The sequence below is a fragment of the Lissotriton vulgaris genome, chromosome 3_1 (genome assembly GCF_964263255.1).
Source record: "Lissotriton vulgaris chromosome 3_1, aLisVul1.2, whole genome shotgun sequence".
In the NCBI taxonomy this organism is placed as follows: Eukaryota; Metazoa; Chordata; class Amphibia; order Caudata; family Salamandridae; genus Lissotriton; species Lissotriton vulgaris.
In genome coordinates this window covers 1678405321-1678430971 of record NC_141689.1, presented here as the reverse complement: position 1 = coordinate 1678430971, position 25651 = coordinate 1678405321, and positions in this window count along the sequence as shown.

The following is a 25651-nucleotide window of genomic DNA, read 5'->3' as shown; positions in this document are numbered from 1 at the left end:
CAGTGGATAAGGAAAGATCTTTAGGGGCAGATGTTGTTGTAGGAGGCAGATAAAAGCCTCAGGGCATTGAAGCAAATGGGGAGTAGGGGCATGTCTAAGCTACAATAAATCTGCAAAATATTTAAAAAAAATAATTGCCTGGATCAAGGGAGTGTAATGAGGTGTTGAATCTTTAGTAAAGCATCACAAAACATTTGAAATTACTTCCAATGTCACATAGAAAATGCACAAATGGGAGAGAAAAGTTGTCCTTAGAAAGTCTCTTTGTATTGTGGTAATGAGAAAGAAGTCAAGGTAAGCCTCACAAATGGGTTAACTTTGTTTTCTTCTTTGGTCATTCCGCTTTAGGGAAAGAACTTCTCTTGACACCCTTCCTTTTGTGGAAAAGGCCTCTTTATTTAGAATCAGACAGAGCACACAATATCTGATAGCCCTTCAGACACACTGAATATCCCCAAAAAATATTCTAATAATAAACTCCAACTACCCCTACCCTTTATTACCCATTCATTATGGATATAAAGCTCCCTTATTTTATGCCAAACACTTTCAATATATTTATGTTATAGCCTACTTTTCCCCATTCCTTATTTGTGAATTCCCAATGACTTTCTTTCTGGCTCACCCAGACTAGGCGCAAAGACACCTCCAATTATTCTGTGATGTGTTTGTTTTCCTGTACTGCTCTTTTCCCAAACATTTTTTACTCCTCCCTTGCCTTGGGTTGCACTTTGTCGATTCACCAAAAGAAAAACTCACCCCTAAGGTATTCTTTCTATCCTTCTTCAATGCTCAACCTCTTTTGTCACACCAATATGCCAACATTTCCATTACCTTCACTAAATACCTAATCTTGTCAAATCAACATGGTTTATTTGTACACTATGTCAACATAGATCCCTATCCCAATTTGTGGGTCCTACAAAAATATTCCTATTCACTTTAATTGCCTTGTTGATGGCTGTCAAGCTCTGCACTCTCTGTCAAATCCTTCTGGACAGCAGTAAGGTCCAAATTATGTCTGTCCTTTCTCACTTGTCTTAGATTAACCTCAAATCCTTTTTCATCAATTTGTATTAGCCCTAAACATGCAAGCCAATTCAGGTAATCTTCAAAAATGTAGACCTGACAGGCCTAGGCCTAACCTTGCTCAACTTCAAAGCCTGGCCAGCAACTGTCCCCGCCTCATGCCACTGAACCATCGAACAACACCACTATTTTACTCTCTTTCAGCTCTAACTGCTGACCATAGGATTGTCTCTTTGTGTATTCCTAAGAAGTACTTCACTCTGGGGTTGCCACATTTCATATCCTCTATTTTTGTTTTCTTCCACTTGAGCTCTATTCTACAGAGAAAACAGAAGCCCATTAGCATGCATCTTCCCAAAAGTGAACCCTGGGTCTAACGTAACCCCCACATCTTGTCAGTTAGACCTCCACTTCCCTTAACTCTTACAACTACCCCCTGCCCAACCCAATCTGTAGGCCTTCCTCACCGCCTGATTTCCAAAAGACTGTGTTTCAAAGCTAAGCTTAGACCAGCCGCCATTCACCTAGAATTTCTCAAAAGCATGCCTGTGTGCCACCCTACTGCCATTTTTATGTGTAAATGCAGTTTCTGGACCCTGGTAGACTCTGTTTAACATGCCAAACAATCCTAGTATCACATGCATTCCCTTTCCCCTCTTGTCTCTCTTGCTGCTACACACTGCAATGTGTACCAGATTCCTTTCTACCAATTCATCTCCCACCTTCGTGCTCTCACAAGCCTTTGTTCCCAAAATGTCTGATGTCCTATACACCCCAAATAAGATAATAGAGAAACTGCACAATACATAAGGCATTCCTATGTGGATGTGCATGCAGATGCCACCCGATTCATTGCTACTTCCAACAACTCTGTCATTATTCCCCCTTTCCCAACACTGGCAATATCCTTCCCTATAGGCCATCACGATAAGATGCATTTCACAAAGTCCCCTCATTCAGTTCATACCCCTCTGATATATTTACCATAAAAAGCTATTCCTACCATTTTCCATGAAAAAGTCAATAAGAACAGTCTTCTTTCCATCAATGACATATCGTAATTCACTACATGAACTTCTTCCTACCACTCTGCTGTGCCACTCCTTCTCTTAGCTCATTCCTGATGGATTCCTATCAAGTTTGTCAATATAAATCTCTTGGCAACAGGCCCAGCAAACCTTCTGCCAATTGTAGTTCCCTCTTCTCCCCCGCCTCCACCCCCCTTCTTGAAATGTTGAAACTCAGATGTCTGTTTCTAGTGCCAATCAGAGGAATCTCAACCACTGAAAAGAAAATTAAGTATTGGCATGAAACATCATGATCCTCAGTAAACATCTCAATTACAAGCTCTATTAACAGCCTGTTCTGACCGACCTTTTCGGCCCTCCTTTGAGGGAGGATGGTTGGATGTGACTCTAGTCTATTATCATTCTAGTGCAGGGATTAGAACTACAGACAGGGCCTATTCATAAGGCACAGTAATGCACTTTCTTACCCTTTTCCTTAGATCAGGGCTTATAAACTTATGTTAGGGGATAGATTCATTAGTATTAGTGATAATCCGTCCTTTTGCAAGAGTGTTAGTATACCTTCTATGGAGTTATGCTTATTTCGGGCCTTGTAGGCCTCAAACGGGAGAGACTCCATCTTGCTTTCTGCCCCGGCAGCTTGAGATGCTTCTAGGTCAAGTGTAATGTTTTAGTTTCGAAGTGTTGTTCGCTTGGAGAGAACCGGCTCAGGCTGGCCCTTATCGAAAGACTGTATTTTTCTCCACTCCGAAGACACAATATCAGGCCGGCCGGCTGGGAACGTGTCCTTGGTACGGGGAGGTACAAGAATTTGGTGGGCGGCAGGTTACTGGCCGTAACTTTTCATGAAAGGACAAGCTTCCATATTAGCGAAAGCATGAGGCAGTGAGTCAGTCAGTCTGTAGGCGGCAGCTAGCCGTTAGCATCAATGCCATTAATTATTTCCAGGCAGACAGTCGCCATTTTGGAGTCCGAGAAAGATCATGAAGCTGATACTCTCTGAGAAAGATTGAAGAGGAAAGAGAAGTAGTGCAGAACGGCCAGAGAGAGAGAGAGACAGCAGCTAATTAAAGGAAGGTTCCAGTGACTTGGAGGAAAGCAGAGAAGGCAGAGCATAGCGGTGCAGACGTGTACTCGTGACTGCTGAGGTGTGATTCTAAGACGAGCCAAGGCACAGACGAGAAGGGAACCTAGATGACTGCCGAACCCCGACTTCGTGTCCATAAGGTGACGTCTGTCCATAACCTATAGTGTGCACATTCTAACCTTTCACTTTTCTTTGCAGGATATATGTTATATGATAGTATTGTGTTTTTATGATCATTGTAATAAAATACCCCAGTTCTTAGTGAACCAACATGTGCCTCATATTCTTGTTCAATCAGGGTAACCTGGTCTTCTAGTCAGGCATTGTTTTCATGAACGGATGTAATTCCCGGTCAGGTAAGAGGTGACTGAGCAATGAGGGAGAGAGGGACCCCTTGATGTAAAGAATAGGTGGTACACGCTTTAATTTGGCAAGTTATGGTAATTCCTGTTATTGTAGTATCATATCCCGAGTAGCCAATGAGAGATTCCTTCCAAAGGTATTCATAGGAGAGTGATCGTCGTTGGTAAGCGGCGTTAATGAGAACACCAGGTGGGAGACTGGTGCATAGATCCGCCGGATTGCGGATCGGGCTGTGAGTTAGAGAACACTAGGGGGGACACTAGTGCTTAGATCCGCCGGATTGCGGATCGGGCTGTGAGGAAGAGAGCACTAGGGCTGCAGACTAGTGTATAGGCACGCAGGATTGCGACTTGCCGAGTGAGCACTGACTGTGGTCAGTGTGTAATGGTAAATAATCAGAACTGCCCTAGGGTAGATTAGTCTGGGCCTAAGTTGCCGTGAGACTAACCGGTATGAGTGGGATATTGTAGAAAACCTATGCATGTATATTGCTATTTCCCCATCCTTAGGTACAAGATATATATGTAACCACCTATTGTAAATACGTTCTAAGGAGGGAGGTGATTACGTTCCGACTGGGTTGGAGGTGCTCTGAGGAGCTGATCCCATCTGGTCCAAGAATCCAGTCGTTACACAGCCTCAGTACCCAGCAGACATTAGCTGGCAATTTGTTATCCACCCTCACCAAAACCTTGTTGTCTATCTCAAATGCCGCATTCCTGTTCATTGTATCTGAAACCATAGTGTCCATGCTACAACTCCTGAAAAAATGCAATCTGACAATGCTGTGGTAATGATTCCAACAGCTAGCTGGCCATTATTTAGTGCACTATCTTTCTCTCCAGAAAAGGCCTAAACTTTCTTCTACCAATGCATCTGAAACATTTGTGCCCAAGTGACAGATCCTAATTGCAGCCACATTATTCACACTGTTATAGTCGTAAAGGAACCAATACATTTCAGCATGTTAGTTGTACTTGCCCAGTGGAGAGAATTTGCACTCCTTTCACGGCAAAGGCCTTTTATTATTTAAAGAGTTTTATCAAGCGCAAACTTGACCCGAAGGTATCGGCTATCCGAGCGCTTTACACAAGCACTAGCATTATATGAGCAGACATTCATTTTTGTTAGGCACGAGGAGATGAAGTGATTTGCCCAGAATCACAGGCTGTTGTGCATCCTTGCCGAGACTCAAACCTGGTTCCCCAGATGAGAAGTCGATAGCCGTAGTCGTCAGGCCACATCCTCTACCCTTATGTCCGCAGAAAACTCTGCTTGGAGCAGCCACCTGAAGTTCAGGTGGCTCAAGATCTGCTATAACTTCCTCATTTCACACTTCTTCATGCCTATCACCACTGTATGTAGCAATATGCTCAATGCCTCTGATTTATCTGTGGCAAACGTACCGTCATTGAGTTTAGTTCATTTTATCACGTGGTTACACTAGGCCCTGAATGAAACTCCATTTTACATGCTCACCTTCTTAAGTTGTATAAACACAATGATGTTTGACACACATTCATTTGTGTGTGCATACAGGATAATATTCTTCGAGCACAGTTTTGCTTACACTGCCACTTCGTGGGCATAGTATCAAAAACCTTGAACATTCTGTAGAAGGGCTACGTTTGTCACACAAACTGTTGTTATTTGTTTTGGCTGTTCATGACAGAGCTATCACAATAGCAAAAATTATAGCAGCCTGACTCGGACTTCGGCATGGTAACATGGATGCTGTTAATTATATAAATGACAACAATCATTTATTTAGACAGTGGAGCATTTCACTGGCACTGAGAGGTCCAACTATGTCGGAATTACAGCCCCGCTGATTCCTGTTCATCTCATAGTAGGGATGCTGCCCAGAAATCCACTAAAATGGGCATCTTGATGACACTTACCCACCGGTAATGGGAAGTTAGATCACTCTATAGGAATTTAGAAGACTTAATCAACCAAGACATGTTAGGTTAGGATGTGCTAGATAGGAGCACAATATATTATAGTACTTGTATGCAATAATCGTTGAACTGTTCATCCTTGTCACCATGCTAATCACATTATTCTGTTTCCTTCTACTGACTGTGGCAGCACAAGTATTTTACTCAAGTATCACAATGCCTTAATACATATTGAAATGCTGTACTGTGTATTTCTTGTGTATCTCTCTGTTTGTGCATAGGTAACTAAGCAAAAGGGTTACCACAATTTCATTGGAGAGTCAGAGTTGTCATGTTCTGACGTTGAACAATGCATTTGTTACCTTGTCAGGTTAGGGGTACAGATGGTGCACTGTGAGCAAACAGGACTAACATTCAGATGGTGTGCATGGAGTCAGTCTCACACAGTTTTGATGGTTATGTTGTCCAACAAATGCACAGTTTTACTTGGGAAAGTATAATCCATATGACACAATGATGAGGATAGTAACACTCAATACTGGCCCTTACATTACATCCAGTACCATCGGCATCCAGTACCTTAGTCACAAATCCTTCAAGCACCATGAGATAGACTAAAAGCAGTTGGTCAAGACCAGTTGGCCCCAGAGTGGCCTTGTTGTTAACTACATCACCATCAACCATTCTGATACTCCTTGACAAAAACAATAGAACCAGTTGGGAGAGACTACCACATCTAACTATGGGGTTTGGATTCTGCAAGATGCATTTTCTTCACCTTAGAACTTTCTCATTACAGGCACCAAATTAACTAAAAATGTTGAGTTAACTCATATCTGAACTATCACTTGAATGTAGACAGGTCATATTAGAGAAAATACTGCTTATTGTCTTACATGTAGATGATTCTGAGAAATAAATCTGTATTCTTGAGAGTAGACTGTTGTATTCCAGATTCAAGGCTTTGCCATAAAATAAATTAATGTAAAGTGAAATATTGTGTAGTGAAGAGTGCTGCATGGCTCGCTTGTATTCTCTATTTTATATTCATCTATATAAGTTGGCATCTCTTTCTTGCTGTAACTTTTGTCAAACTTTCTGCTAGAGTGTGGATATACTGTCTGTGCATCTATGATAGGCACTGTAGTCTGCTTAGTTATTTCCAGGGTTGTACATGAAGAACAAAATGCCACTGTTTTCCTTCACCTACTTCAACTTTCTCTTGCAACGTTATCTGCTCGTCTCTCTCTATTTCACCTATGTCACTCTTTCATTTTCATCCCCTTTCAACCTCACCAATCTCTGACTCACTTCTTGCTTCCTTATTTCTCGCATTACCTTCGCCCTCTCTTTCTCTTTCTCTCTACTTCATCTCTCTCAACACACCTCTCTCTCTCAATTTAAGTTACCGCTCATTTGCACCTTTGCCTCTTCATCTGTCCTTTCTCTTTTTCTATCTCTGTGCCCTCTACCATCCATCACTCTCCCTGACTACTTTCTTGTTACCTCTTGGTCTCTTTTTCGCCATTGTTAACTCCTCTCTACTTCCCATTTCTCTTTCTCTCTTAATTTACACGTTTCTACTTCACCACACCTCGGTGTCTCTATCTCACTCCTTACCCCACCACTCTCCACTCTACCTATAATTCATCCTTGCACTCTACTTCTGTAATTAAACTCACCTCTCTTTCTCAATTTAGCCTAAATCTCACTACTTCACCTCTATTCGCCCTGCACCACAACTCTCCTCCTTTCAATGCTCTGTACATCTCCGAAAACCTCACCTCTACATCTGTCTACAGTTAACTTTCTATGTCTCTCCCACCAAATCAGCTATCTCTATAACCCACTCCTATGTTTACCACACTCCTTTACCTCCCTCTAAATACACTTCTCCTTATTCCTACCTCTCGCTACTCCTCTAAATCTAAGACCGTACCTATCTCACAACCTCTATTTCTCTCCTTATCTCTTCCTCTTTCTACATCCCTGGGCACCTGAATATGTCACCTTTCTGTCTGAACTGAGGTGGCAAAGTGACCCAAAAAATTATTATGAACTCAATCCAGATCTGTGACTGTGGGTGAGTGTCTGAAAAGTTTCAGCGCTCCGTCCACCATCTCCTTGTGTTTGCTTTGTTCGCCTAAATTGGCAGGGTAGGCCCAGACGTTGGTCCCTTGCTCACTTTGCCACTGGATTCAAGCTGGACTAGCTGATGAAGGGTGTTACCCAGAAACGGGTCCCAGGATGCTTGTTTGCAGTTCAGGTAAGACCTGGCTTGGCAGTTCAGGCTGGACTGTTCCCATGAGGCACAGGGTCAAGACTGAATTGCATATAGCTGGTTCTGAACTGAGGTGGCAAAGTGAGTTAAAGAATAATGATGGATTCAACCCAGATCTGTGACTGGGAGTGAGTTTCTGAAAAATGTCAGCGCTCTGTCCATCATCTTCTTGTGTATACCTTTCTGTCTATCCCTTGGATCTCTTAATCTCAAATCTATCTCTCTAACTCATCTCTATGTCTCTTTTCTAGCTACTTCACCTCTCTCATTATATCATTTTCTTTATCTGTTTGTCCTTATCTTGTCTCCTGCTATCTCTCATTTCATTTGCCTAAAGAGTAGACTGTCTATCCATTAAGAAGTAGACATATAAAGTGTACAAGGCAGAGGAAGAGAAATGTGTCAGATATTACCCAATGAAACTGTGACAATTCTCTGAGAAGAACTTTGGCTTTCACTGCTCCAGCAAGAATGCCAGTTGAAAACGGGAATTTATTTGTGATTACTAATATCGTGTAATTAAAGTTTCAATGTCAAGTGACGTGCACATATGTTCTATTTTGATATCTATACTACTATAATAAAGTAGAAACTTTCAGGCTTTGAGGCGGGTAAACTCGGGAACCACTGCGCCAATCTACACACCCGATACATCGTTGAAATTGGCAGGGTGTGTAGATGGTTATAGGCTATATAAATGTCAAAATTAACCGTTATTTACAATATTTATATTTTTTAAAAGTAGTCCCCCCCCAAAGTAGCGCCGGCCGCGACGTGCGTGCTCACGTCAGCACGGGGAAGAGAGGCGTCCGAGGAGCGGCGGACATGGCGTGGGGGAGGAGCGGTGACGTGAGGCCAGCGGCGGTGGGAGCAGTGGAGAGGCGGACATGGCGCGGGGGAGGAGCAGCGGAGGACAGGCGGTGAGGAGCAGAGCGGCAGCTGAGGTAAGGCTCCGGGGACAATGTCGGGGCAGGCGGGTGTCGGGCCAGGCAGGGGACGGGGAGTTACAACAACGAAAGGCAATGTCGGGGCAGGTGGAAACATTTTGCAGGTAGTACTGTCCCATGACTCAGTCCAGGCGGGTGTCGGGCCAGGCGGGAAAAAAGATCGCTAGAGGAAAGGCAATGTCAGGCAATGTCGGGGCAGGCGGGGAACGGATCAGGCGGGGGCACGGGCTGCTGGGCAATGTCCGGGCAAGCAGGGGTAGGAGAAGCCTGAATGCTCCCGGACAAGGTTGGGACGGGCTGCTAGTTAACTATAAATATCATAGGAAGTAGAGATAAGCAAAAAGGGTTTGACCCCCACCTTGCTTCCAGATGTACATAGCAAAATATCACGGTGCATTTATTTTGTCCTGCCCCAAATGTGTGTTGGTTATAAGATGTTTTTTCCGTAGATGAATGAATTATAAAGCCCAATTATTATGGCTGAGGTCGTTGGAAAAAAGGTGGGAGACGGTCTTCAATTGCTGTAATGCACTCTTTTCCTTTATGGCTATTTTATTTGGTAAATTACATGACCAGGTATTGCTCTAATCTCGGTTAAATATTTAATCTGATTGTACACTGGCTTTTTAAGTACCTAGGTATGTGCTTTAGGGATGCTGCACCCATATAATCGAGAAGATATATAAGGGGCCGGTTAGTAATATGTCCTTCCGTGTCTGTGTGCGAGCATTGGTGCTAGGAATTTAGGGGCAGATGTATCAAGGCAATTTTTAGTCGCAAACGCTGAGATTCGCAAAAAAGCAGCGTTTGCGACACAAAATTCACTAAATGGTATGTATTAGGGAAATCGCATCTCAAAATTAAGGAATCGCAAAATTTGCGATTCCTTAATTTTGTATAAGCATTTAAGGAATCTCAAATTGCGATTCCTTAAATGCTATGCAACAATCATTTAATTTTTGTGAATTCTCCTTAAGAAATCGCAAATTACCACCAACTTCAAGTTGGTGGTAATTTGCGATTTCTTTCACAAATGCACTTCTTGGCATTTGCGAAGATGCCATATGGCGCACATACATGTTCATTTCAGGGGTGCATCAGGGTATACTTATGACACCGTTGCACCCTTGAAATTATTCTCAATTTGCGATTCTAAAGTTGCCAATCGCAAATTGAGAATAACTTCCCATTCATTCCTATGGGCCTCCTGGCCCATAGAAATGAATGGGAAATTATTCCTTAATTGCGATTCGCAATTTGCTAATCGCAATTAAGGAATTTTAAGAAATCGCAAAAAAATTGCGATTGTCTACATACATCCTTATTTGCAAATCTCAAATAGTGATTTCTGAAAAATCGCTATTTTAGATTGGCAAATCAGGATGTTCATACATCTGCCCCTTAATATTTACACATTCTCAAAAATATTCACAAACTCATGTTTGCTGAGTAATTTTTTATTTTAGAGAGATTGTTTATTAATTCCTCCTTTTAAGATGTCAAGTAGGATTTTCGACTAGCTTTCGACCAAAGAGACTGTAAAAAAGAGTTATATCCTTATGTCAGAAAGGGTGCAGTATTTCTGGAGGCTGACTCATTCCTGACATCGCCGATTTTATGCCAACCATAGAATATTTTCGTACAGGAGAAGGGTCTTCTTAGTTATGTTTACACTCTTCTTTTAATTTCAGAGGAGAACTATAATGGAGTGAACTCATATACATAAAGTTCAAAGCCAAGGGATTGTGTCCCGACTGGCTCAGAAAAGGGATCCTTCCATCCTTGTTGGTCCTGATGAAAGCGAACCGCTGGGGTGCATATAGGCTGAAACATGTAGACCTGTCTTATACTTGATGATGTGGGGGTCACCTTATACATATCTGCACATCCTTTTCTGTTTTCAACCTTACCCAGTTGTTAATAAACCTAATCAATCTGGATAGGAGGTAATTTTAGAGCACTGTTTGACACGAATCCCACACAATCGCTTTGGTCTGTGAGACTACCTCCTGGTGGAGGTTAAGACCCGATGATGAAACAACCAGTTACTAGAATGTCCGTTTCAAAAAAATACAGTTGAATGAAAATAGCTGTTGATGGCCCCACAGAATCTTCCATAGAGATCTTTCCACAACAGTTGATCCCACTCCTTTTGATATTCTACTAAAAATCCTAAAAGTCACCCTTTTCTTGTCTTTCCTGAAGTAAAGGAAACAGGTTGCTTAGACACTTCATTTCCCTATATATATTGCTGCTTCAAGACAAAAAATGCTGGAGAGCAATAAAGAATGGCTTTTGTAATGCTTGTTTAAGCTTTCTTAGGAACTCTACAGCTAGTGGCCGCTAAGCCGCTTGGGCTAAGTTCTGACTGTTTTTGTTTGCCCCTGTTTCTGAAACTATAATTTATAATTCACCATTGATTGTAGGGGGGATTACATTAGCTGAATATGTGTAATAGTATTAACGTTGCTCCAAACAAGAGGTCTTATATTTATCTTATTAGACGAGCATCAGCACATGTAAACTCCTGATAGTAGCTCTGATTCTGACATCACTCAAACAGCCTGTTCCCACTTCAGTGAACTAAGCTTCTGAATAGTTTTACTGTTTGGACATTGTTTTCAGCAGGTTTAGCTTCTACCCCATTTCAGTCAGGTTATTTCTTGAACTAGCAGAGAGAGGCCCTGCTGATGGCAGGGCAAAAATGGGAGCAATCAGCATTTGTCCCCATTATTGCACTACTGCTTATTCGATTAGTTATCCTAAGAGACCCTGCTGCAGGAAAGGCTGCCTTATGTAAAAAAAAAACTTACATTTTGCCCTTTGCAAACCTTGAAAAACATAGAAATAAAATTGCACAATTGCAAATATCCCAATTCTACGTGTGCATGTTATTCTCCATTTCTTAAACAAAACTGTAAATCAGGACCAAATATTTGGATGGCTTTTGTTAGAAACCCAGTCTGTGCCAGGGAATATTTGCACTTTTTTTTGCATCTATGCTCAATGATTACCTTAGAACATTTCAGGACCATTGGGTGACATTTTATGCAGCGCAGCAGCCAAAAATGTTGTGCTGCGTGACAGGAGAGAGCAGGAGAGTGCCATCTCTACCTAGATATGTCCCCCTCCTCGCCTACTCCTAGCACCCGTATGTTGCTGCTGTTGCAGGTAAGTAAACATATAAATAAATAAAACAAATTTTGTTGCGCGCACTGCATCGAAGTTGGCGATGCAGTGCGCGCAACGAATTTGGTTTTATTTATTTATATGTTTACTTACCTGCAGTTGGCCTTATTTCTTACTTTACTACCCCCCACCCTTCCCGCCCCATGTCACCACCCGGGAGCCCTACCACCACCGACCGCTACTGGTGGTGGGGACAGAGAGACGTGAGAGGAGCTGAGGGGTGACAGGAGACAGAGGGTAGGGGAGACAGTGAGGCCAAGAAAGAGAGAGGAATGACAATATGCAGTAGAGGGTCGTGACAAGACTAAGGTCCAAGAGCCTGCACAGTCCGTAGGAGGTACACTGAAACATACGAGTTGGGCCATAGGCTAAATGTGTAGGAGTGCGCTCTGTGCATTTGCAAGGTAGGTGAAAGAAAAAGTTATTGGAGCCTGCGCATTGTGTACTCCTTGCGACATTCCTGATGCGTCATATTTAATGTATGACGCATCATGTCGCAAGGAGTTTCAGATACATCAGTATTTCTGACGTATCTGTAAGCGCAAAAGTGACGCATTGCTGGAGTATGTCACAAAAGTGACGCAACTCCAGCAATGCGTCCTTTCACATGGGGAAAGCCCCATGTTAAAGGGCTTGTGTCAGTCTTACGCCTGCTGTGAGGCAGGCGCAAGATTTTGACGCAACAGCGTCCTAAAAGTGACGCAGTGAAATCTCATAGATTTCACTGCGTCACTATTACGAGGCTTTTTGCGGGGGAACGCCCCCTCTGCATACATTATACCTGACGCAGGTATAATGTGGCGCAGTGGTTTAAAAAGTGACGCATCTACCTAGATGCGTCACTTTTTAAATATGGCGCAACAAGGCGCATTTTGTATGCCGCTGGTGCGTCACAAAAAGTGACGCACCGGCGGCGCAAAACTGACGCAAGGCCTCATAAATAAGGGCCCAGGTGTCTACCTTCATTGCGCTCAGCGCTGCGTGAAAGTATGATAAATCTGGCTCTTTTTTTTTAACTGGGTCTTTGATGTGCTTGTTTAGATTTTGCTTTCTTTGCTTGTTTAGATTTGGTTTTCTTACCACAGGCTGTAAATGAAGTCTTACGGGTTTTACACGTTTATCAGTGATGGATTCTTTCAAAATAACCACGCTTTCACTGGATATATTTGAGAATTCAAGCTCTTTGCGACAGTGAGAACATTCGTTTCCAAGAGGATATTGTGTCCAATCTAGACTGAAAAAAATCTGAAATGTTTGCGCATTGCTTTTCTATTAACTGTAAACGTATGTGAAATCACCAATACTTCTGTGGCACACTACTGCCACCAATGGGGCTTCCAAGTATCTGCAGCCCTTAGTCTATATTACTGAAAAACTCATTTTCTTTTTTTTTTCTTCTTCTTTTTGCTATTTTGGAATAGCACGAATTGGTCCGCTTTACAGGAGCACCAGTTACATCACACACATGGTCACATTAATTTGATTTTCTTTGCACCAAGAGAGAAAGTGATTTGCTCAAGTCACAGGATGTTGAACCGACAGCGAGACTCGAAGTTGGTTCAGTAGTTCCAAAGATGGCAGATCGAGTCGTAACTCATCGCCCTCTTGCGTTTCTTTAAACCGGGACTTTCTTTCTTAAAACGAGAAATTTAAAGATCTTCACCACATGTGAGCAAGGTAATTGTAAAGGACACACTGTGGCTTTATTATTGTGGTCAGAGTTCATTACACATTGGTAAGTAAGGGGTATATTTACCAAGATTTAGAGCCATGTTTGCATCACAAAAGTGATGCAAATCGACGCAAAATCTTTTTTTGCCATGGAAAATCACTTGATAGTTGCTTTACATAGCGCCAGGCGTTACATGAGTGGTGCATGGGCGTTCCCATGCAACCACTTAAGGATTCTGACGCAAAACCCTATATATCAAAAAAGGTAGACATGGTTTTGCGTAAAAAAAAATAACACCCACTTCACCCAGGCTCTATCCTGTAGAAATTATTTTATTTTGCCTTTCTTTCTGACTTTGCACGTGTTTTACACCTTGCTGCACTGCCTTACCCCAGAGTGAAGGGCAGGAATGCACTGTATTTTTCTAATACGGAGCAATCCTGTTCTTTCCTCCAGTGCTGACGTCATTTTTGAAGCATATCGCCAACACAGGCAGACTTGCACCATGGTGCAAGGGTGCCTGTGTTGTGGGTAGGAATATTTTTGTGCACGAAGGTGCTCGCATTACACAATGTGAACAATATGATGTAAAGAGTGGGTATAAATGTGTATTCTAACTGCTTGGAAAGTTTCAGAACACTTGGAACGCTAAGGTGAGGTTAACTGCCAGTAGTTGGAAGCTACCTGGCAGACAGATTACCAATTGAGACTCGCACAATGCACTAGCTGATTGCCATGTGTGCACTGTGTCCTAGAGACAAAGAGTAAATAAGATCTTGACCAAAATTCAGGATGTCCTTGATAGTTGTTTAATGAACTAGTTAAAACAGTCCATACACAATTCATTATTACCAGCTTCTTTTGTGGATCCAAAGTATTTCAGAACGAATCCTTCATCTGGGACATATGCGTATTCAAAATCTGTCTTACAAAAGGAAACCAAAAAATCACCAGCTAAAAGGCTTTTAGAACATTTGTGTTGCATAGTTTAAATAAAGAGTCAACAACAGAGGTTGGAGGTGGATTCTTTTGAGATCCATCCACTGCCCTCTACTATAAATACAAGCAAAAAGTTCAGAGAGTGTCTATTGATTATGAAGAGGCACCATAGCTCACTTTGCTCAAATGGAGGTCTGGTGGATTATGTTATTTAAAAGAACGCAGAATTCTCACCCACAAATTTGACATACTTCATTATCGGGTGGTCATTCCTCATCTCTGTCTTTTGCTGGTGCTTGGTATGGACTCCCTGCAATCAGAACTTCTTAGCACAGTATTAGGTAGCACCTTCTGTGGAACTTGATTCTGCATTTTCTGTGCAGTCTTCCCCGATTTTGTTAATTTGCTAGACCCTGTGTTTTTGCTGGCTTTAGAACTCTGTGCACCTTATCCCTGCTATGCCGTAGAATCGTGCCTGTGCTCTTCCTTTTAAAATGGTCGAATTGGCATACTCATAATTGGTATATTGAACAGAATGTATCCAATTCCTGGAAGTTAAAGGCTACTCAATCACAAAAGCAATAATTGTGTCATCCACTACAGTGATAATGCAAACATGACTTCCTGACTACACTGTGTAGCCTGACTCTTACAATAGCAGTGGAAAAATCAGTTAGACCTGTCAGAATGAACTCTGTTGACAGGTCAGAACCTCCCTTTAAAATATTAATAAGTAACTAATATAGGCTTTGTAGCCCACAAGGCAGGGTGCATGGTATTTAAAAGCAGGACATGTTGAAAATGTATGTTAACGGGCCCTGACAGTGACTAGCACTGAAAAGCTATTTTTCACTGTAGTAGGCTTAGCCTCCCTCTGTAGAAAACCACAAATAAAAATCCCAATATTGTATCTCAAGAATGGGACTAATTAAAAAAATAATTAAACAATTATTTGTAATAGTTGTCAAAAGATCCAATTCCACTTGATGTAAATTCCCCAAGTTCCGACTCCATTCCGACTCCATTCCTGATGGCTCCTAAGTTCCATCTCAGCTCACACTCCCTCCAAAATTGGTAATATCTGTTATAAACAATAATACCACTCATGTCATCTTGCCTTATAATTTGTCAACCTAAGGAAGGGACAGAATGCACCAAGGTGTTCCAATGAGGACCCAGATATCACTCCTGATTAGACACGTAATCTGGCACAAGTGTTCCTTAATCAATATGTCAAGGCTACCAAGAACCTCCCCTAGATAATTAAACAAAGAGGAGTAGTTCAAATTGACATCCGCTTGTCTCCCATTTTCTCAGGGTTATATCTAGGACCCCTTCGCAGGCACCTACAATCTATCCACCACATTCCTAAAACTATGTCAAAAGTCTTCAACCCAATAACATTTAGTATTTAAGGACCACCACTAAGCCCCTTAGTTATTGAGGTCCTTTATCCAAGCTTATCCTGTAGGGACCATCCAAAAATGATCTTGGTCCTTGCTGCCATTTAGAAAAGATGATGCAACATGTGTTTGCCCTTCACAGGGAACATTTTCTCCACATCCTCTTTGATAACGACATCCCCAGCGGTCAAAAAGGTATGCAGTGCACCCTTCCTTCCCAGGAAACTCCAGTCTGCAAGTTGCTCTTCTACATGCTTTCCCGGGGTAGAACGTGGAAGAAGATTTAGGGAGTTAGGCTCTCAGATTACATTTTAACCATGTTAGAAATGTTCATTTTATTCTTGTTGTGTACAAGGTATCTCCTTGCTGTTTTTATGATATCCTGTGTGAATATTGTAGAAGTACTGAGATACAGGTTCAACTTGGTTTAATAAATACTTTTAGTCTTTCAGTTGTGTCGTTTTCCTAGTACTGTATGTATGCTACTGTGAAGAGCAAAATAGGACTACTGTTACCATGATGCCCCTGTTCCCTTTAACAGTATTATATGTTAACCCAAAAGCAATGACTTCTCTTCAAATACTTACTAAGTTGAGTTCTGCAGGACTACAATAACTTGTCTTTCATATTCAGTGCTGTAGCAATGAACTAAGTTCACTTAGGGTACCCATGGGTGAAAGCAAACCGTGTACAGCTACACCAGAGTCATAGCTTATGTAAAATGCTGAGCCACATATAACACTTGGGACACACTTGAAAGTGGTTGTAAATCAATTCAGCAGGCATGTGAGGGGGTAAAGTAGTAGACTTAACCTTATCAAATATGCCTGATTAGTCATCATATTGTCACAAGATAATTTTTAAAGAGTTATAATCTTACTCACTGATTGCACGTCAAACTGTATGTCCTTGATCTTGGGTGTTTTCCAACAAGTAGAATTAAAATATTTGAAATCTAATACTACTTGACAGAATTTCTGGTCTATTCATGATTTTGTTTTTCCGTACAAGGTATTCCTTAATTGACTTGGAAGTGGAAGGTGTAAATTAATTCGAATTTTAAGTATTCTTGATGAGTATTTACAATGGTAAGTATCACTGTTCAGGTGTTTTTAGCAACTGGTTCAGAAGTCTGTCCACTTCTATATATTTAAGTTCACTACTTCTCGATAAGTATTTACTATGGTAAGTATCAATGAACAGGTGTTTTTAGCAACTGGTTCAGAAGTTGGTTAACTTCCATATATTGAAGTTCACTACTTCTTGATGTTCTTTGTGTTCCATCAGTACACCTAAACTATGGTCATAGGTTAAGTTCATGAAATTACCAGTGGCCTCGAAGTTTAATAAAAATCTGTAATGGTATGTAATAGTACAATGATTCAGTACCAGCCAATTGATTGAGGTAGCAGTCCAACCCATCGATCTTTTCCTTGCCATGCCACCTCAGTTTGGTCCCAGGCGTACTCAAATCATTCTTTATCCTGTTCCAAGAACAGTCCAGCCTCAACTGCTGAGCCAGGTCCCCCCAAACTCGATCACAAGCAACCCAAGCACGGTTTCAACCTGATTAGGGTTTTTGTAGCCAATTGTAGCTTGTTTCCAGTGACAGAAAGACCCCACATCTGGAATAGCCCTTGCGCCTAAGGGTGGTACATCAAGCACATAGAAGTTGATGGGAGGAATGCTTGCAATAAGTCTAACCAATGACAATCTCTCGGGTAGTCCTTCAACCCATTGTTCTTGTGCCTACTATGCCACCTCAGTTTGACCCAAGCATATACAAAGCATTCTTGACCTTGCCCCAATACGAACAGTCAAGTCCAAATTGACTAGCTAGGTCCACCCCGAACGGAAACACAAGCAAACCAAGACCAGTTACACCCTGATTGGGGCTAATCAGTAAGGTGACGAATAAGGAAGAAGGAATATTGGTCTGAAATCTTTAGATCAGAATTGTCAAGATTGTGTGTTTTCTATAACGGTTTGACAGTTGCAATTTATAGCTACTGTTCTAGAGCACAGAAAAGAGTTATTTGTATGAAACATCCATTAAGACCAGACAAAGGTCCCGAAGACAGCCAGATAGCCCAATTTCAAAATGAGAACCAGACGTCCAACATTAGTAAATTACCTGGGTCAAGTTGTTTTTTGTTATGAGATCAAACGTCTCTAAAATCAGACCAATGACTTTTGTTGTTGCTGGCATGATAAATCAGGGGCTGGAATAGAATCAGACATAATGATGTATCTAATGCTATGAATTTTATTTCTGAAGAAGGTGGCCAGTTCTACACAAAAGGATGTAGTGAAGGAGAAATTATTGAGCATTGCTATAGAAGTTTGAGGGTTTTTAACTACGCCGAAGAGTTAACACAGGTAACAGTTATTAGCAGATTGCTTGTTGTATCCAGAATACTGAAAGGGAGATGGTATGGCAGATACTACTCGTATGCCACAGCTAGACTGTGAAATATGCTTCCCATCCTTATTGTTGGGCTTTAAGATAATTACTTGTTTAGATGGCACCAAAACCGTGGCTCTTTTCCTTTGATCCTGTGTGGGGTTTTTCCATTTGTTTTTTTCTTATCTCTCCCCCTGGTTTCCATTCTCTGTTCCTTGGTCTTTCCCAGAGCTGTAGCACCCTTGGAAATTTTGCACCTTATAAAAATTCAATTGATGCAGTCAATCATCTAACAGTTCCTTAACAATATTTGGTGCTTGTGACATACATTGGTTATAATATTAGGTTTTGCTACTTTTGTCTTTAATTTATTTTTATTTTGCAAGTTGTATAAATTATAAACATGACACAAAGTATCAGAGCACTGTACAGAGACAAACCCTCCATTACATCATATGAAATATATGTATCAAACATCAATCAACAACATAAACCATAGTATGGAACATGTAGTTTCAGAAAAAGCATGTCGTCCATGTGCTCTTCTCCCAGCTTGTCAATTCTAGCACAGAACTCTCACACAAATTTACATAATTGATGCCACCTTCAAACTTACTTAGATAATCTGGAAGTTTGGTGCCTTTCTGTGCTGATGAATCTTTGCCACTGTTTTCGAATGGCGCATTACACAACAAAGACATCAATAATGTTCAGTCAATAAAGAGAAGGTTGATGAAGTTTTAAATGTTTATTTCTAAATGTAAGTAGATTATCCGTTATTTTTGTCTTTTTTTTTAATTAGTGGCAAATCAATTACAGAAATATTAAGAAATAAGATTGGTTAGAGCAGGCATGGAGTCATAAAACCGGAGGCTCCATTCAGAGTATAGTTCCCGTTCTAAACTAAAGGACCTATCCTATCCCAACAAGAACCCATAAAGATTCCTTTCTGAAAAAGAGCAAGTATATCTCAGAGCAAATTCAGATAACCAAGAGGAAGAAGGAACTCCCCATAAAGGGTAGTTCAGGAGGTTTAGCAGAGTTCTCGGAACAATTGCAGTACAACCGTCTAAAAGTGTGAGAAGGAAGAAATCACACTAGTAGCTATTATCAGCATAATAAAGAAAAATCTCCTCACAAGGCGAAAGCAAAACCAAAGAAATCACTGTAAGCAGCTGCTTATGTGAAGTCAGACTCGCACAGCAAAGTGCCAATGGGCACAGCGAGGTAAGGATGCGTGGAAGATGGGGAGCACTCTAGCTAGGAACATGTACAATATGGAAAGCAACTAAACATGTTGGAAAAACAGGTGAATGTCATCATCACCGTGCAATGGTGGAAGGTCTTCTGATGGTTTGTCATCTCCGTCCTCGGTTCTCACAGTAAAAATCCACACCAGCATGAAGTAAGTTAGAAATGGCAACAACATATTACAAGAAGTTACATCTACTCGAATGGGAACCTTTTTCAAACCTAATCTGTTAGCTGTCTGGTGTCTCATCTTAAAATAATGAGCTACTCTATGAAAGGAAATATTGAAATTCTGATATGTCCTGTTTAGATCACAAAATGTAAGCTGCAGCAAACATTGGGCCTCATTAGGATGGCGGACGGACCTTTGTCCGTCCGCCACCGCAGAGTAGGAGGGACCGTCCGCAGGGGCAGCGACGGTCCCTCCGTGCAGATTAGGATGTGACCGCCACCCTGGCGGTCACATCCTGTATGTTTAACATTGCGGCGGTGCTGCTTGAAGCAGCATCCCCCCAATGTTAAAAATGCATGCTTCGCATTTGCATGCACAAAGCGGCAGGCACGCGCGGTGCCTGCCGCTTTGTGCATGCAAATGCAGGGGGGTACCATAGGTACCCCCCATGTGCACCCCCCACCCCCTATCACCTTGGGGGCCCGCAACGGGCCACCAAAGAAAACACCGTATGCCTTTCCACGGCGGAGAAGCCGCCGTGGAAAGGCATCGATTTACCCCCATCCCCATCCATGTTTACCTCTGAGGCGGAAGCCGGAGGCTTGTTCACTCGTTTTTTTAAAACTGTAATTATTGTGTTTAGCTACTTTTAAAAGCACCTACAGCTTAAACAGAGCTCTCCTCTGTCTTGAATACCTCCCCAGGCTTGCCACTGTCAGCGGATCAAGCGCTGCACCGAGGGCCAGTTCCCAGGGCCGCCATCGCTTCGAACGCGAGGCCACGCCCACACGCCAGGCCACGCCCACTTTCTGACCTATAAGAAGCGCTGATTGAAAGCGTCTTCATTAGGATTGTTTACCTCTGAGGCGGAAGCCGGAGGCTTGTTCACTCGTTTTTTTAAAACTGTAATTATTGTGTTTAGCTACTTTTAAAAGCACCTACAGCTTAAACAGAGCTCTCCTCTGTCTTGAATACCTCCCCAGGCTTGCCACTGTCAGCGGATCGAGCACTGCACCGAGGGCAAGTTCCCAGGGCCGCCATCGCTTCGAACGCGAGGCCACGCCCACATGCCAGGCCACGCCCACTTTTCCTCTCCCCAAATGTGCTTTCCACGCAAGCGCAGCGGGCGCGCCGATGGCGCGCCGGAGGCGCGCCAGAGGCAAGCCCGTCTGGGCCCGTCCGGGCCAGGCCGGGCACAGGGCCATCCACTATGCCCGTTTTTCACAGCCCCCGGATCAGACACTCACGTGACTACCTCCTTCAATTCAGCACGGAAACTCCCTCCCCTGGAGCCTTACCATCTACTAAGCCCCATGAGGAGTCTGCAGAGATACCCACCCACCAGTCCTCCAATGGTATCAGCCTAGCTCTACTGAATTGCAGATCAGCCCCTAAACACGCCATAGAGATCAAAATGCTGATCGAAGACTCAAAACTAGATATTCTATTCCTCACGGACACCTGGTTAACATCTCACTCCGAAGCGGACATTGTTAACATGCTCCCCCAGGACTACCTTATACAATATCAAAACAGGAAGGAGGGAATAGGAGGAGGACTAGCAATTGTCCACAAAAACTCCTTTGCATGTAGGTTACAAGAAGGAGAAATAGAGGACTGCGAAAGCACCCATTTCTCTCTTCAGATAACCCCTAACAAATCACTTACGGGCACTCTGATATATCGCCCACCCGGCAGCCCAGGAAATTTTGTTAACTCATTGCTTGAGTACACTACTTCCGCCTGCATCTCGTTCCCTAACTTCATTGTGCTAGGTGATTTAAACTTTCATTTCGAGGACAACACAGACAAAACGGCTGTGGACCTCACCTCACAATTAAAAGCACTTGATATTCATTTAATCAACTCAGAAGCTACGCACATCAAAGGTCATCTTTTGGACCCTCTCTTTACCAATCTCCCCAAAACTGAGATTCGTCCTGCGATCCCTCTCCCCTGGACTGACCATTTTCTCCTCCCATTTATCTGGCAAATTCAAGTAAAAAAGGCCCACACACCAACTCCCAGAGAATACGATAGAATATGGTCCAAAATATCATTTGAGCAATGGACTCAGGAGCTAATTCGCTCCGCTCCCCTGCCACTCCCTGACCCGGTTAATGCAGATAAAAACTTTACCAGCTGGCTCACGTCCACTCTGGACATTATCGCCCCAAAACAAGATTAAAAAAAAGAAAAATAAATCCTTTAAGTCGCCTTGGTTCTCACAAGAACTCAGGAACCTACGAAAAATCTGTAAAATCCACGAGAGAAAGTGGAGAAAAAACGGAGACCCCCTTATCAAGGAAGAGTATAGAACTGCAATGAGGATCTATAAAGCAGCACGGAAAGCAGCCCAAGCCTCATTCTTTGACAAAAAAATCAAAGCTGCATCTAGCTCATCCCGAGAGACTTACAAAATAGTCAAAGAACTTCGCAAAATACCCACCCCTCCCTCCTTTCAACAACCCTCAGTTGCCAGATGCAACCAAATAGCGGGCTTCTTCCAAAGCAAGATCACCAACATTCTGCAGTCACTCCCGCCCAAATCAGACAGCAATCCCCCTGCTGCCCCCCTCCCCCCTACCCCAAGACCCACCTTCGACAGCTTTAACCAACTGTCTAACGATGACTTTCTGAAAGCCCTATCTGACCTTAAAAGCGGCTCCCCCAACGACCCTGCTCCTATTCGAATCTTAAAACAAGTCGGACCTACCATATCCTACCTGGCCACTAACCTTATTAATACCTCGCTGGGCCAAGGAATGATTCCCCCGAGCTGGAAGCATGCCATGGTCAAGGCATTACAGAAAAAAACAGGACATGACCGATCAGACCTATCCAACCTTCGACCGATCTCTCTCCTGCCTGGCTTGAGCAAAATTGCAGAGAAGGCAGTTAACCAGCAATTGTCAGCCTTCCTCGAATCCAATAATCTTTTTCGACCCTCACAAACAGGCTTCCGACCAGGCCAGGGGACCGAAACAGCCCTCCTGAAAGTGGTAGAGGAGGCTAGATGCATCTTGGATTCAGGGGGATCGGTCTTACTGATCCTCCTGGATCTTAGCGCTGCATTTGATACGGTGGACCACAAGATCCTAATACAGCGACTATCTGAACTAGGAGTGAGAAGCACGGCACTATGTTGGCTCTCCTCCTTCTTAGAAAACCGTACCTTCCAGGTTTGTGAAGGGAACGTCTGATCAGATATCCTTTCCCTCCAGTGTGGGGTCCCCCAGGGCTCTTCACTGAGCCCTACACTGTTTAATACATACATGGCCCCCCTGGAGGATGTGGTCTCCTCATTTGGGATAAAAGCCGTCACCTACGCTGATGACACCCAAATGATTGTATCATTTTCACTCGAGGAAGAAAAAATCAAAAACCTTCATGACTGCCTAGAAGGTATACATGCCTGGATGTCCAACTCAAGGCTCAAGCTCAATGGGTCAAAAACCGAGCTTATGCTCTTGGGACACCAACCACCATCCCTCCCCACTGCTATGTGGCCTTCATGCCTAGGACCCATTCCCCAGCCTAAAACTGAAATCAAAAGTCTAGGCTTCTGGCTGGAACAGAATCTTTCCATGACAACACAAGCCAAAAAAACAGCCGGCACCTGTGTTGGTCTACTTCGATCTACCAGGAAGATTCTTCCACTACTTCCCGCAACCTCCCAGAAAATGCTTATGCAAGGTCTAATATTATCAAGATTGGACTATTGCAATGCCCTTTTTTTGGGTGCCCCTGAAGCCACGCTCAATGTCCTGCAGCGAACACAAAATGCCGCTGCAAGGATACTCACTGGCACCCCCCGTAGAGTTTCAGCCAAACCTGCCCTTAAGACACTGCATTGGTTGCCGATACGCGAAAGGGTCAAATTCAAGTCCCTTTGTACCACCCATAGAGCTATGCAAAACCAAGGAACCCCAATGCTGAAATCTATGCTCTACCCATACACCCCAAACAGACCCTTACGGTCAGCGCATGGCAACCTAAAAGAGCTCGTACTGGTGGACGCCGTTTCTCGGTGGTCGCCGCAACCCTCTGGAACTCTCTCCCAATCCAACTCCGGTCTGAACCTAATCATATGAAATTCTGAAAACTTCTCAAAACTCACCTTTTCCCACAATAACCTTTTCTCTTCCCCCTCAGCATCTACCCTCAGTTGTTGGTCTACAATCACAGCGCTGGGACGCTTCCGGGCAGCCATGCGCTATATAAATCCCAAATTCATTCATTCATTCATTCATTATGGCTGGCGGTGTCTGTTAGACACCGCCTCCATATTAGAGCTTTTCCGTGGCGGTCGTAAGGCGACCGTGGCGCAAAAGCGGCGGATGGTCTTCCTGACCCCCCAGAAATGCGCCACTTTTACGGCACAGATGCGTCACGCATCTGTGCCGTTTTTGCCCCATGGTGCGGCGCATTGTAAATGCGGCGCATCCATGATGGCGGAGCTGTGGCGCACAATAACTGGCGCATCTCTGCTGATATGCAGGGATGCGCCAGTTATTGCAAATATGCCCCATAATTTTTTGATTATTTTGAAAAGATTTTCTCAGCTGTCTCTCTGCTTTAGTTTTCAATGTAATGTTACCAATTCAAGCGAGAACCAAGGGTCCATTCTAGGCTTCTGCAGTATTGTTTTAAAATTATATTGGGGGTATTAGGCCCAAGCTAATTAACAACATTTTAATTCATGAAGATTGCTACGGATTCTTCATGACGCATTTGAAGAAATAAGACTAAGACTAAAAGGCATTAAATAATGATCTTACAATTAAATTGGCATTTTTCCCCATAAACAAGATTGTCACACTTGATAAAAATAGAGTGGAAAATGTGTCTTTGTATTTGTGAATATTGTTTTGTATTTGTGAATGTTGATTTGTCAGTGACTGTAATTTATTATGTTTCAGCACGGTCTCATGCTGTAAAGCTTTCCCATGATGGGGATCATCTAACCATAGATTAAGATCACCAAGCAATGTGACCTGGTTTCTCTTAAGAAAGTAGTTTCCAATATCTTTAACTAATAAAATAGGATATATAATTGGTATGTTCGAGGATTGTGTTGTAAAAGAAAGTTGTAAGTGACATTATGAATTTTGCAAGCTAACGCTAGATGATCTAATGGAAAATCAAGATAAAAATAGTAAGTTTTTAGGCCGAGAATGGTACGCTAGATGAAGTAGCCTTGCCTGCCCACTTGGCGAGGTAGTCTTTCAGCAGAACCTTCTGTTATTTTGCCAGTGGTAGAGAGTATTTCATTGTTACATAATTGTATTGGCTTTTCAAGTTTACAATAATACATAGATGTCAGAATGAACATTAACAAATTGAGGATCCACATAGAGAAAGAAATGGCAAAAGATGGAAGTGTTCACAGTACAATATCTGCTGTCCTCAGCAGCCTTGATTCATACTCCCACCCTTAGCTCATTTGGCCTTGTCTTCTGTTCTAATTCAGGTATCATACCAGAGTCTGAAAGTTTGATTGACAATCTTAGAAATTGGTATCATCAAGAAGAAAGGAGACCTAGGATGATCAAGGATTAGTGCAGTCAGCGCCGAGGTCACTGAACCAGATGACGAAAGAAACGATCCCAAATATGCTAGCAAACAATTTACTCTGCCTGAGCATTTTTGTTTTATGTTGTACGTCCTTCCTACTAAGTTGGATGCAGGATTGTATCCCACTTTATGTGTTTCTTGCTGAATTTTGTATATATTTAAGCAACTATATATTAAAAACACATGTCCGGCTGGGCAGCTGTTAAATATAGTACTGATTGGGTCTATATTTATTGTTTGCGCTCAATAATCCATGTCTAGGGAGCACTGTCTTTAGAAATAATGGATTTCCCAACAAAATCAAGCATTTCACATCCTTGAGAGAGAGATCCAACTCCATCTCTTCCACCCATTCTTGCATGGAAATTGCATGTGCACTGCTAAGATTATGTACATCTAGGACAAAAA